We start from the raw sequence: 15,187 nt of genomic DNA, 5'->3' as shown, positions 1-15,187 counted from the left end.
GTCGATGAAGTTGAAGAAAAACTCTGAATTGTTAAAAAAAAGCAGCTGAAATCATAAAATCTGACATCGTTGATTGTATTTATGAGAAAAAATCTTATCCTCAGAGCACCGAATTTTTGATTAACATTGAAGACAACGTTCCTGATTCCCTAATGTTTTTTTTTTGGAAAAAGCCATCATGGATAAACGAAAATCTAAATCGCAGTTACTAAAAAAAATGTGTTACGATAGGACATTCTATAATATCTGCAGTTAAGCCCCGTTCTTTTAATTCTCCTTTACAACTAAGTATTGCGTCATTTATTTATAAAAAGATGGGTTCCAAAAATTTAGTGCAAATGCCGTCCAAGCTGGGCTTTTGCTCCAGTTATAATGACGTGCAAATCCTCGAAGCATCACTAATAATGGCTCCACCAGAAGTAATTGAGCCTAGAGCATTCTGCCAATTTGTTTTTGATAACTGCGATTTCAACGTTAATTCAATTGATGGTTACAATACGTTCAATAACATGGCTGGTATTCAATGCATAACCCCGGCTACCTCGATAGCATACTCTTCAGATGTAATTGAGCGAAGCAAAAAGTTAAAGAAGTCTGCAATGGTCGATAAAAAAGGTATTGTTGAACTTCGTGTGTTTGAAAAAAAAAAAGACGGAATGGGATTGAAGAACCCTCTTTTTGAGAATTTAGATGATCTGTTTCCTTCTAAAAAATACGATGAAGTTCCAAGTGTGTATGATGTATTGTGGATGTGCGGAAAATGGAAAACATTCGAAAATATTGCTGGATGTCAAGGATATATGGAAACAATCACGTCTACTGAATCTTTTGACCAGACAAAAATACAATGATTGCCGTTTATAATAGCTCCACCAAGTGATTACAACACCGTTTACACGTCCCTAATGATAGCTGTTGAAAAATCCATGGAACTGCAAATTCAGACCACGTTTGTCACGTTTATTACACATTATGTCACATTATTACCACCAACATCAGAGGCAGCTGCACAACATTCATCACGAGTTTTCTACCAAATTCAGTTATGGCTTGGCAATAACAAAAATCCGGAACAGTGGGGATGGAAGAAAATCAACGGTTCGTTGCAACCTATTACAACACTTTTTCAGCCAGCACCTGAATCGATACTACAACTTATTTCCTGCAACTGTACATCTGATTGTTACTCGAGATGTGGGTGCAGAAAAGCAGGGTTAAGATGCTCGGAAATTTGTAGACACTGTCAAGGAACGCAGTGCCTCAATGCATAAAGTATCAAAAGTAATCGAAACAGACCTCGAAAACCCCAGAGTACGAAATTTCAATTTATAACTTTTTATATTTTTTGAAAAATTAAATTCATTTAAATATTTTTCAATTTTGTTTGTTTATTTCAACAATATTATTAACAGAAACAAAATTATGGTACTGTATCTTTACTTACTACTTTAGATCTTAGGATGCTAAATTTACCAAACTTGTCAATATTGATAGTGATTTACTTAAAAAAAATCACAAAATTATATTACTTCTTATTATTTTAGATCTTAGGATGCTAAATTTACCAAACTTGTCGATATTCATAGTGATTTGCATAAAAAAATCAAAAAAGTATACTATTTACTTGTGGGTCTCTGAGAGACCCGTTGTACTGCAAAAGGTTAAGCGTGGTCTTAAATGGTCCAGCACACCCTTTATGGCTAGGGACTCCTTGGTTTCTTGAAATATATACATTTTCAAAGGTCTATACCAAGTTACAGCCACTTCGCAATTTTTTTGTTTATTTTGGACAATTTTATTGGACTATATGTTTCACGGAGAGTGTTGTTTCACAGTTTTCACACATAGGCGGCACAGTTCGCGTAAAGAGATGTTTGTGTGTTAGGTTGCTGTGTCCCAGCCGTAAACGTGTTATTTTCACTTGGTCGGGTCTGTTCGCTATTATTTGCGGCCACGGTTTCACTGATTGTTTGATTTCCTTGAGTTTATTTTGCGACGCACTCCATTTATTTTGCCACGCACTAAACACTTTATATTTTATTTCTGACTTCAGGTCATCGGAAGAAACCTCGTTAATAAGGATGGAGTCCTGGCTGAGGGATGCTGAACGGGCTAGTAGATCTACTTCCTCATTTCCTTGTATACCTGAGTGTGATGGGACAAACATAAAGTCGACAGTGATCTTATTTTTATTTAGGATCGCTATTTCTGATTGGATATGTAAGGCAATTGGATTATTGGTGTAAAGACGTTTGATAATGTTAAGTGAGCTGAGTGAATCGGTTATTATGAGAGACGGGGATTGTTTCGACTCTTTTATGTGGATCAGTGCTTGTAATATTGCATACAACTCTGCAGTGAAAGACGACGTAATAGGCTTGAATTTAAATTTTAATGATGTATTGGGTGTGAGGATGGCTGCACCAACACCGTCTGATGATTTGGATGCGTCAGTGTATATCTTGTAGTGATTTTTAAAGGTTTCCATTTCTTTTAAGAATGATTGTTTGATTAGGTCTGTTATGGTCTCACTTTTTTTGTATATACTAAGGTTAGTATTAATTTTGGGAATTGGTATTAACCAGGGTGGAGAAGTTGGGAAATTTGTTGGGATAATTTCAGGAAATTGAAGATGTAGGTCATGAAGGTTTCTCCTAATTCTTTCGTAAAATGGTGGATCTAATCTTATTGCAGAGAAAGTGCCTTGAAATCGATCTGTGAATGTATTGGTATAAGTAGAGTGTTCTTTATTACTGGCTATTTTAGAAGCATATGAGAGAGAAAGATATTTGCATCGTAAACTTAGGGGTGGTTCTCCTGTTAAGCATTGTAAACTTTCAACTGGTGTCGTTCGAAACGCACCTGTAGCTATTCGTAGAGCCGCGTTTTGAACAGTTTCTAAGGTTTTCAATACTGACATTTTGCTTGATGAATAAACTATCGTACTATAGTCGAGTTTGGATCTGACTAAAGATTTATATACGTGTAATAGTGTATTTTGATCTGCTCCCCAGTTTTTGCTGGAAATAGTTTTCATAACATTTAATCCTGCTTGGCATGATTTTTTAAGTTCTTCTGTATGTTTTTTCCATGATAACTTTTGATCGAAAACCATACCTAAAAATCGGACATTATTTGTGAAACTAAGGGTTTGGTTATATAGCTTCAGATGCGGAGTTCGAGTGTTATGTTTTCTTGTGAATAGAATACATTTAGTTTTTGTCGGTGAGAATTGTAATCCGATAGACCTAGACCATGTTTCTAACTGATTGATTGTTTGTTGTAAATGTTTTTGTATAGATGTAGAGTTTTTTCCTTTGGCAAATAAAACTAAGTCATCAGCGTATAGTCTTCCTTTGACAATTGGTGAGCATTGTTGAAGTATATCGTTTATGGCTATTAGGAAAAGGGTTGAGCTTATAACTGATCCTTGTGGTACTCCGTTCTTTTGAACTTTTTTATCTGAGTTAACGTTGTCTGATCGAACTATGAAGCTGCGAGATTGAAGAAAATTTGATATAAATTTTAACATGTTTCCTCTGATATTCCAATTATGCAATTTCGTTATGATATTGAATCGCCACACAGTATCGTAAGCTTTATTAATATCAAAGAAGACTGCGATACAATCTTGCTTATTTGCAAATGCTTCATGTATGCCTGACTCTAAGTCTATTAAGTTGTCTACAGTGGATCGATTTTGCCTAAATCCGCTTTGCTGTGGGATAAGAAGTTTTTGTTGTTCTAAATACCATCTCAGTCTTTTATTTATCATTTTCTCTAGCACTTTACATATAATATTGGTTAAAGATATTGGTCGATATGATTCTGGTGATGTCCGGGATTTATCAGGTTTGAGAAGAGGTAGTATTATTGCTTCGGACCAGGTTGAAGGGAAAACCTGGTTACTCCAGATTGAATTATAAAGGTCTAATAATAAATAGTTCCCATTGTCTGGAAGATGTAGTAGAAATGCTAGGGGAATACCGTCTGGTCCCGGGCTTGCATCTTTCGAAGAGTTTAAGGCTTCGGCAAGTTCTATTAAGGAAAAAGGAACGTTAAGGTTGTGAATCTCATGTTCGTCAAATCCCAGTATGTTTTTTTCTACGTTGTTTTTATGCATTTTGAAATCGTCAGTATAATTTTCATCACTGGAATTTAACTCGTATTGGTCTGCTAACATATCTACGATTTCTTTTCTATCTCTAATTATTTTGTTATTTTTTGCTAGAAAAGGAATTTTATATGGTTGGCTTTTACCAGAGATTTTTCTTAAGTTTCTCCAAACTGTACTTATTGTTGAAGAGGTATTTAGAGATGAGATGAATTTTTTCCAGGATTCTTTTCTATTCTTTTTTAGAATGTATCTTGCCTCAGCTCGTCGTTTTTTGTATTCCGTTGTGTTTTCGTCTGTTTTGTGACGCTTTAGTTTATTGAAAGCTTTCTTATACTCTCTCGTAGCTTGGCTGCATTCAGGTGTCCACCATGGAAGAGGCTTATGTTTCTTTAATATTTTTGTTTTTCCTACATATGTCATGGCGGCATTAGTGATCATTTGTAAAAATGTACTTAAAAATTTGTCTATGTCGTTTGATGATGTGAAGTTGGTTTGGTTAATGTCCTGTTCAATTTGTTTGGTAAAGTTAGTCCAATCAGCGTTTTTAATATTCCACTTTATGATAGATGACTCAATATTTATTGTGCTCTGATGTGTTAAAGAAATTATAATGGGGTAGTGGTCACTACCGTATAAATAGGGTAGTACGTCCCATGTTAATGTGGTGGACAAAATTGGGTCACACAGAGAAATATCAATTGCCGATGTTGTGCCATTTTGGATGTTGAATCTGGTTGGTCTTCCGTCGTTAAGTAGATTCAGATTTTGGGATGTTATTATATCTTCTATAATACGACCTTTCGAGTTGAGTTTTATGGAGCCCCACATCGGATTGTGGCCGTTAAGATCTCCGACGATAATTCTAGGTGAAGGAATTTGTTCCATAATAGCTATTAAATCTTCTTGGGATATGGATTGATTTGGTGGGATATACATATTACATATATAAATCTTTTGAGGTATATTTATTGAGATAGCTATTAATTCAATATTATTTGAAGTCACTGTTAACTGTGTGCTCATGAATTTTTCATCTACGTAAATTGCTACTCCTCCACTGGCAATATTTTGGTTTAATCTGTTTTTGTAGAAACATGAATAATTACGAAAGTTATATACGTGGCTTGAATTTTTGAACTTTGTTTCCTGTAGGCAGATAATAGATGGGTGGGTTTCAGAGATAATATGTTTAAGTTTTTCGAAATGGGTATAGAACCCATTTAAGTTCCATTGAAGTAGAGAAGTGAATTTAATTATTCTTTAGAAGAGCTTATAGACGAGTCGGAGTCTTCTCCCGAGAATGAAGTTTTTAAACCAATGTATTTGCCAAGTTTTTTCCTTAATCTGGTGCTTTTGTTTTTCATTCTTTTGTCGGTATAATATGGATGTAATTCTGTTAGAAACTTTATAAGTGCCTGAGAGTCATCTGAGTATAATTTTGTTATGCTGATTATGTCTTTTGCTCCTTGTATATTTTCAAATAAATCCACTACTTGATCAAAGTTTAACAATTGTGTTTCGCTTTTTTCTAGATATTCTCGAACTGGTTCTAAAAACGTTTTAAGATTTGTTATCTCATCTGTTAAGTTTTTGTCGTCAGTTTTGGTTTTTTTCATTAATTGAAGTTTAGGTTTTTCGAATTCGTCTTCGGCGGGTGGCGATGTTGCATCTTCTAAGGTTCTTTTTCCTGTTGTTTTATCCGAAGTTATCTGGGGTTCGTGAGTATTCATCTGTGTATTTTTGTTTAGAGGTAAGTTTTGACTTGCTTCGGGTGAGGTTGATTTTTGTTTTTGGATATTAGAGGATGACTCAGACGATGTAGGTGTTGCGATTGTAGTGTTGACTGAAGACGTGGTTAAATGTATGGATGTATTTTGTAGTGGTGGTTGTTGGGTTGTGTTTATTGATAAATGCGGGATGGCTTCTGTTTGCGATGTGGTTTGAGAAGACATGGTAGGTGTGGAGGGAATGGTATTTGAAATTGTGGGAGTATTTTGCGGATTATCTTGTTGAGTATGATTTATTGGTAAAGTTTGTTTCATCTCTGTTTGCACTGCATTATCATTGTAAGGATGGCTATGAGATGAAATATTTGGACAATTAGCTGCCTGGTGTCCAGTTAATTTGCATTTGAAACATGTATCGTTTTGGGCTATAAATATGCGGTATGATGTTTGTTCTAACTCGACAAAAAAAGATTCAGGTAATACAAAGTTGTCTGGCAGAGGTGAAATGAAAATTTGTCGTCGGAAGCTTAGAATGTGACTGAAAGCAGGATTGGTTGCTCCTATTCTTAGGTATGATATGTCTGATAGAGGATTTAGACCTAGTTTTATTAATTCGTCTTTAATTAAGTTCGAAGGTATACTTGGACATACACCGGACAGAATTAAGCGGACTGATGGAGTTACTAATCTTCTTGCTTCTAGTATATTTCCATTTACTTTTATCTTCTTTGTTTCTGTTAGGAATTTGTCTACTAAGTTTTTAGATGATAGATATATGCATATTCTACCGTTTGATATACGGGATGCGAAAATTATATTTCTTGGTTCTATATGCTGACTCAATCCTTCAAGATAGTCATTGATTGTACAATTCTCTAGAGTGTTAAATACAATGGCTTGATCTCTGTCTGGAGTTAATATATTGCGTGGTTGGCTAACTGCTTTTGAATATGATGCAATTTGTTGTGGTTGACTGGAAGATGACATCTTTTAAATTTATTTAAAATCCAACTCCGGTGCTGTCTCACAGCTTTCGCTGTGACACCCGTTCATGGAATTGGATAATGTAGAGATAATTGTCGTGATTTATTGAAATATTCAATCCAAATAGACACAAATAATAAATTTCATCTACTTACAATTAAAATATTCCGTATACAAATCACTTTCACTAGTACTTTTATATTATAGTACTTTTTATTTTAATTACTTTTAAATATGTTTCAGTAATTACTATTTAACTAGCTCGATAACCAAAAACACTTGTTCATCGGTAGCTGTCTAAACATCGAATCCTTTTTATTTTTTGTTACTGTATCTTTTATCATTTTCAAGTTACCAGAAAAAGGAAGATTTTTAAGAAAATTTAAAAATGCGCTCTATAATTTGATCTTTTTTTTTCAAAAACCATTCATTTTAAATCCGTCCACCTTTTCTAACATACAAAAAACACTATAATAAAAGGTATTGTAGAAGAAAAACGATGCATGTACAGTTTGGTGGGTGGGGGTTAAAATTACTTCTCTCATTTTTTCTTAAAATACATTAGTTATCATATTTGTTTGCAGCATATCTCGCTTAGTTTTAATGTAATGGACCTTTAATATAGCTTATTTTAAAGGTATTTTCAATCACTACAAAAGATATTAGTGGCATTGTACACCTAAAATCGACCGTTTCTCTGTTATTTCAAGTTGAATAGACAATTTTGAGAATGTACCAAAAAACAAACTATTTTCACCTACCATATCTCTTTTTGTATTATAACTAGAGGATTTATGAAGGCAAGTGTCTCTTTGTTTTTTTATAACCTTCAAAAATTTTTGATATAGTTTTTTAGTTAGACGCATAGTTTTTAAGGTATTCGCAAAAAGCCATTCGAAAAGGTGTAATTTTTCACTGAAAATAGCCAATTTTCAACCACGAATAACTCAAAAAGTATTGAGTTTTCAAAAAATAATTATAGAACAGTTTTTGCTTAGAATTAAGATATCTAGCGAATTCCGTGGTAATTTTAACCAAAAAATTTTTCACCCCTTGAAAGGGGTGGGAACCACCCCCAAGATAAAAACACACATCGGCATAGGGTAGACTTTGAATTAGGAGATAAGTAGAGGCTAGGCCCAAAATTTCATTAAAATCCATGCAGTAGGATAGAATTCGGAGGTAATATCCTATGCTTGCTCCCATTGACTGGCGTATAATGGAATGAATACAATCCAAAGTTTTGTATTCAGACAATATAGTTATTTTCCTAACAAGTGCAGAAAGTCATTCTTTTCCGCACGCGACTGCAGTTTGCCGAACGACGCGAAGCGGGACTTCGGCAAGCAGTCGAGTGCAAAAAAAGAGACTTTCTGCAAGAGTTAGGAACAATATTTTTTCTAAGGGTCTTTAAAAAATTAAGAAATCTTAATCAATTAATTTAATTAATATGATTATTTCATTCATAGGAGATTCTGACCAATAGAAAGCTACAGAAATCTGAATTAAATCGATAATTTTTGATAATCTTCCGTCGTTAAGTATGCACTCGACCTCTGAAATTAATATAGAATTTTTGCTCTCGTGACACTTTGACATAATTGCACTCGGGAAAAATTCAATAATTTCAAAGCTATTGTGCAATTACTACTGAAAATACATACACAAATTAATTCTTTGACAAGGTTGTCAAAACCAAACTTTCAATATAATTAGTTAGCACGACGACGATCTTGGTTTCCATGACGATGGTTCATAACGACTATTATTGTCTACCGATTTGACTTTCGAATATTATGTCAAAATAATTTTATTTCATCGAATTGTCGCGTTAATTTCATTAAAACAGGAACACAATAAGATATATTTGAAATAACTTAGTAAATAATATCTAAATATTAGTTTATTGCATGTATTATAATTACTTTAAGGCCATATTAACATATCTAAATTAACACGTGTGCGGAAAAGTAAAAACCGCGTGCGGAAAAGTAACACGCATGCGGAAAAGTAAAAAACGTCTGCGGAAAAGTAACACGCGTGCGGAAAAGTGAAACTTCTTAAACTAAAATGCGTGCGCGAAAGTAGACATTTTTGCACGCTCGTAGAAAAAATAAATTTTCGCTTTGTAAGAAAAGTTTCATCGCCCCGTATCTTGGAAATGACACATTGGCGGACATTTATAGAGCAAAATGTAATTTTTTCATACAGAATTACCCCTTAAAGTTTTCTGTACTTATTTAAAAACATCCTGTGTAGAATAAAGACTAATTTACTAATAGATCAGCTCCGAAAAAACTTATCCTGGCTCTTGCATTTCACTTAAACGAAAACAATTATAAATCATATAATCTTTTTACAGTTTGCCGAGCTGGGCTACATAAAATATATGGTAGGTCCCATGAGACATATTTATGACTGTTTATCGTTGCTGAGTATGCCACATCACAATCTCGACTTCCCGTATCAGAAATTTAGGTCATATCTCGGAAGTGCTGAGCTCGTTAAGTTTGACCAAACGAGCAATCAGGTTAAGATTATAATCTTAAATTGTTCAAGATATGTACGTTGTTTACCAAACTGCTGGTTTATTAATTAGGTCTTGTTAAACTCTTGAGCTAACTTAATGCAAACTTTAAGGTTAATTGTTGCTAAGTGCCGACATTTGACGGAGGAATATGCGAAAATTACGGCTTTATTGACAAGCAGCTCATGTACTAATTAAGTATACAGCATAAATCTTTTTCAAATTGAACAAAACAAAATTTAAACAGACCAATGATATGGCAGATGTAAAAATTAATGTGCAACAACTAGTTTTATTATAAAGATGAGAATGTATAAAACCTTAATTCGGCCAATAGCATGCTATGGCGAAGCATGGGTCCTGAAAGAAACATCCAAAAACAAACTCGACACATTCGAAAAGAAAGTACTGAGGAGAATACTAGGACCTGTGAGGGAAAACGGAATCTTCAGAAGTCGATACAACAACGAGCTTTATCAACTTTATAAGGAAACACCCCTGTTAGACTTCATTAGAATACAAAGATTGCAATGGGCCGGACATGTGATAAGAATAGGAGAGGATAGGCTAAAAAAAGAGCACTGAATGCTAGAATGCAGTGAAAGAGACCGGTTGGAAAGCCAAGAAAACGCTGGGAAGAGACAGTAAACAGCGACGCACAAGCCCTCTTAGTAGTATGTGTATGGAAAAGAGCAGCCACAGATAAGCAAGGGTGGAGGCAAAAAATAAAGGAGGCCAAGGCTCAATTTGGTCTTTAGTGCCGTAGAAGCAGAAGAACTAGTTTAATCATGATACTAATAGGGACTTATAATTTGGTACAAATTCAAAAATATCAATTGAATAACTGCACTTTTAGTACATAAATATTTATTGTGTATTTATTCTTATGTAAGTAATTATACAAAGTTTCCTGTTTTTCTATATACCAGGTAGAGATAGTTAATTTTCTTACACTAGGGGCCGGTTGTTCGAACGCTAATCAACAATGATCACTATCAGATATTTAATTACTGTCACCAACTGTCAATATCAACTTTGATTGGGTTGCTGAAAACGTAATTGATTATAATTATGAGATTAGTTAATCAATTAACATAACAATTATTAATATAATTGATTAACTAATTTCATAATTGTAGTCCATAATTATGTTTTCAGCAACCCAAACAAAGTTCACATTGACAGTTGGTGACAGTAATTAAATATTTGATAATGATCATTTTTGATTAGCGTTCGAACAACCGGCCCTAAGTCTTTGAGCTTGGCAATTTTGCTGAGTCACTTACTAGACCAGGACTAATCTTTAAAAAACGTGTATTTTTGGATGTGAGAGGTGGCATTCGGATTTTTGCAGATAAAGTTAGGTGACACCTTCAGTAATAATAATTGACTTATGCTCCTTCTCAAATATGTCCGGAACATTAATAAAAAAATTAAAATATTTAAAAATTTCAAAAAACATCGATTTTTTTCTGCTTTCTTTTAGTCCTGTCGCCAGGGGGGGTACAACGGCCTCGTTAATTCAGATGGACTTACCCAAGTTTTTTTTATGTATTTTGACCCGTAGAACACGAATTTTTTGGGTAACAGTTGATCCGGATGTCGATAAGATTGTTATAGACCAAGAACTTGAGGAATCAAATAACAGCGATTTTTGGCAAAACAAAACAATATTTTGTATTTTTTGGGTCATTTTAAGCAAAAAATATTTCTACAAGTTTTTTAGTAGGATGCACAGTTTTCGAGATAAACGCGGTTGAACTTTCAAAAAATCGAAAAACTGCAATTTTTAAACCCGAATAACTTTTGATTAAAAAATAAAATAGCAATTCTGCTTAGCGCCTTTGAAAGTTCAAGTCAAATTATGTCGGTTTTGATTATTTGCATTGCTAAAAATTTATTGTGTTATTGTTAAACAAAGCTACAAACCACTAGTGCGTGAGTGATGTTTCTATGATTTCTCATTTAAAATCGAACGAGTAGGTAGAATAGGTACTAGTGCAATCAAGACTATTTCTACGTTACATGCGTTAAAACGCATGTAAAAGCACGGGAAACCCTACGTGTTTATAGCTTTGTTAAACAATAAAAAAATAAATTTTTACCAATGCAAATAATCAAAACCGATATAATTTGACTTAAACTTTCAAATGCGGTAAGCAGACTTGCTATTTTATTTTTTAATCAAAAGTTATTCGGGTTCAAAAATTGCAATTTTTCGATTTTTTTAAAGTTCAACCGCGTTTATCTCGAAAACTGTGCATCCTACGAAAAAACTTGTAGAAATATTTTTTACTTAAAATGGCCCAAAAAATACAAAATATTGTTTTGTTTTGCCAAAAATCGCTGTTATTTGATTCCTCAAGTTCTTGGTCTATAACAATCTTATCGACATCCGGATCAACTGTTACCCAAAAAATTCGTGTTCTACGGGTCAAAATACATAAAAAAAACTTGAGTAAGTCCATCTGAATTAACGAGGCCGTTGTACCCCCCCCTGGCGACAGGACTATTTGCTTATAACTTTAAAACGGTTCGTTTTGGAACAAAGTCGTAAAAAAATAAAATAAAGATAATTGAATTTTGTATGATATACGGCTGGTCAAAAATGTTTTAAGGTATTACGTTTTCTGCAATATAGCAATAAATACATAATAATGGGGCAAAATAGGCCTGTTGTTATTCAATGTTTCTTAACAACTTTGGTGGCAATTAGAACCTTAGTAATTCGCTTAGAAAATTCTTATAACTTACTTAAATGGTCTACCAAATTTCGTTAAAACCGACCTAATAGATTTTGCATAATAAATTTGCAATATAAATGTTTTTAAAAAAGTTCAAATTTTTTAAAAGCTTTCTGAACAAAAAGTAGACCATTTAGAAGTTGGCTAATTTTTTTACATATAAAGAGGTGCTCTACCTATCTAATACACTTTACAGAATTAAAATCGGATTATTTAAGGGGCCTCAGTAATGTTTAAAAATTATAAACAATTTTTTGGCTTATAAACAAATAGCTTTGTTTAATAATTAAAAAATTAATTTTTAGCAATGCAAATAATTAAAACCGGTATAATTTGACTTAAACTTTCAAATGCTGTCAGCAGAATTGCTATTTTATTCTTTAATCAAAAGTTATTCTCGTTCAAAAATTGCAATTTTTCGATTTTTTGAATGTTCCACCGCGTTTATCTCGAAAACTATGCATCCTACGAAAAAACTTGTAAGAACATTTTTTGCTTAGAATTACGCAAGAAATACAAAAACATGTTGTATTTTTCTGCGAAAAATCGATGTTATGCAATTCCTCAAGTTCTTTGTTTATAACAATCTTATCGGCATCCGTATCAACTGTTACCCAAAAATTCGTGTTCTACGGGTCAAAATACATAAAAAACGTAAGTAAGTCCATCTAAATAAAGGAGCCCGTAGCACCCCCTCCTGGACACAGCACTAATTTGTTTATAAGCCAAAAAATTGTTTATAACTTTAAAACATTGATGAGGCTGCTTAAATAATCCGATTTCAATTCTGTAAAGTGCATTAGATATGTGGAGTGCTTCTTTATAATATGTAAAAAAATTGACAAATCTTTGTACGTTCTAGTTTTTGTTGTGCAAGATTTTAAAAAATTTTAATTTTTTAAAAAAAGTTTAGATTGCAAAATTTGTATGCAAAATCCAGTCAATTTTAATGAAATTTGGTGGACGGTTTTAGCACATTATAAAAATTTTCTAAGCGAATTAGGAAGGTTCCAAGTGTAACCAAGTGATGGAAAAACATTGAATAAGGACAGGCTTGTTTTGCCCACTAATTTTATATTTATTGCTATTTTGCAGCAAGAGTATTAAATTAAGACATTTTTAGCCAATCGTATCTGATAGAAAATTTAATTATCTTTGTTTTATTCCTATACGACTTTGTTCCAAAATGAATCGTTTTAAAGTTATAAGCAAAGAAAGTAGAAAAAAAACGAATTTTTTTAAATTTTAAAATTTTTTTTTAATAATATTCCGGGCATATTTGAGAAGGAGCATAAGTCAATTATTATTAACGAAGTTATCACCTAACTTTATCCGCAAAAATCCGAATGCCACCTCTCACATCCACCTAAAAACAGATCCTTCCTGGTCTATACGGGCAGCTAACTTATGAATACTATACATGAGAACAAAGATGAGGTAATTGCACATATGGCTCATGGGCTGCAATAGCGACACATCTCAAAAAATTATGTTTTAAGATAAATGGGTTTTAAACTTTTCAGTGCTAAGGAAACATAGGTCCCATTTAAAATTATCGGTCAAAGTGGCTCTGTATCGTCATCTGTTACTATTACTTCACCTGTTATGACTATTTGAGAAGCTTACGTTCGCTTATTTCCTCCCTCCAAATTTCACTATACACTGTATATTATACAGGGTGATTGATTAGTGGGGTATAGCCCAATAGATCCCCTATAGTAATAGATAGCAATAAAAGTTAATAACAAAATTGTAGCCAACTTTGATCTTCACATTACAAAATTAGTTAGAATGTTACAGGTTGTTTGTTCGATAACACAGTGGCAGACCAAACTTATGTTTTTTTTAAATGGAACACCCTATATTTTATTTTATATTCGAAATCCTCAGTTCAACTCCCTGTATAAATAATAATAATCAAAACAGCAATGGTTTATTAATGCCATATTTTTAACGTATTGTCAAAATTTTCAAGAATGATTGATATTGCTAATTTTCTTTATATCAAATACAGGGTGACTCAAAACGCAAGTACATTATTTTCTCAGTAATTTTAAATGGAACACCCTGTATTTTATATCACTATTGAAAAGTACCATTACCGTACTTTAATTTCTATATAACATTCCCTATGTCTAAATTTATTAGTTTTCGAGATATTTTCATTTTTCAATGGACCAGTAGCGTGGCCACCCAAATCACCAGAATTTAATAAATTGAACTGATTTTTTGGAGTTACGTTAATAATGAAGTTTATAAAATACATCCAACAACAAGGGATGAGATTAAAAATAGAATACAAAGTGTATTTCGATGTGTTAATTTACAAATGCTTCGTAGAGTAAGTAGCTCATCCAATGATCGTTTTTAGGCGTGCATAAATGTGTTGGAGGTGATTTTGAACACCTTATGTAAATAAATATTAAAAATATTTTATTAAAAGTAGCTTCTAATTTTTTCAAACATGTCTTTTTTTGCACAATGTATTACTGATAAATTATTTTTCGTTCTTTATTTGTTACATTGTTACATTTACCTACAAAAGTAGTGTAATTGTCTTCACAAAATGTAGTATTTTGTGTTTGTGTGTTTTTTGTAAAATTTATTACTAATTTTCTTTCTTTATTTCTTACATTTACCTAAAAAAGTAGTTTTTAATTGTTTCAAAAATGTTGCATGTTGTGGTTGTGTTTTTTTTTTGTAAAATGTATTACTAATAAATGATTTTTATTTCTTTATTTGCTACATTTTTACATTGATTACCGGATTGATAATCAGTAATCGTCAATTGTCAATTCAGTCATGGCTTACTTAAAATTTAGATAAATTTAGACTCCTAAAATAATTTGCTCTGAAAAATGAAAATATCTCGAAAACTAATAAATTTTGACATAGGGAATGTTATATAAAAATTAAAGTACGGTAATGCTACTTTTCAATAATGATATAAAATACAGGGTGTTCCATTTAACATTACTGAGAAAATAATGTACTTGCGTTTTGACTCACCTTGTATTTGATATAAAGAAAATTAGCAATGTCAATAATTCTTGAAAATTTTGACAATAAATAAAACAATATGGCATTA

The sequence above is a fragment of the Diabrotica virgifera genome, chromosome 1, assembly GCF_917563875.1.
Source record: "Diabrotica virgifera virgifera chromosome 1, PGI_DIABVI_V3a".
In the NCBI taxonomy this organism is placed as follows: Eukaryota; Metazoa; Arthropoda; class Insecta; order Coleoptera; family Chrysomelidae; genus Diabrotica; species Diabrotica virgifera.
This window is presented reverse-complemented; position numbering follows the sequence as displayed.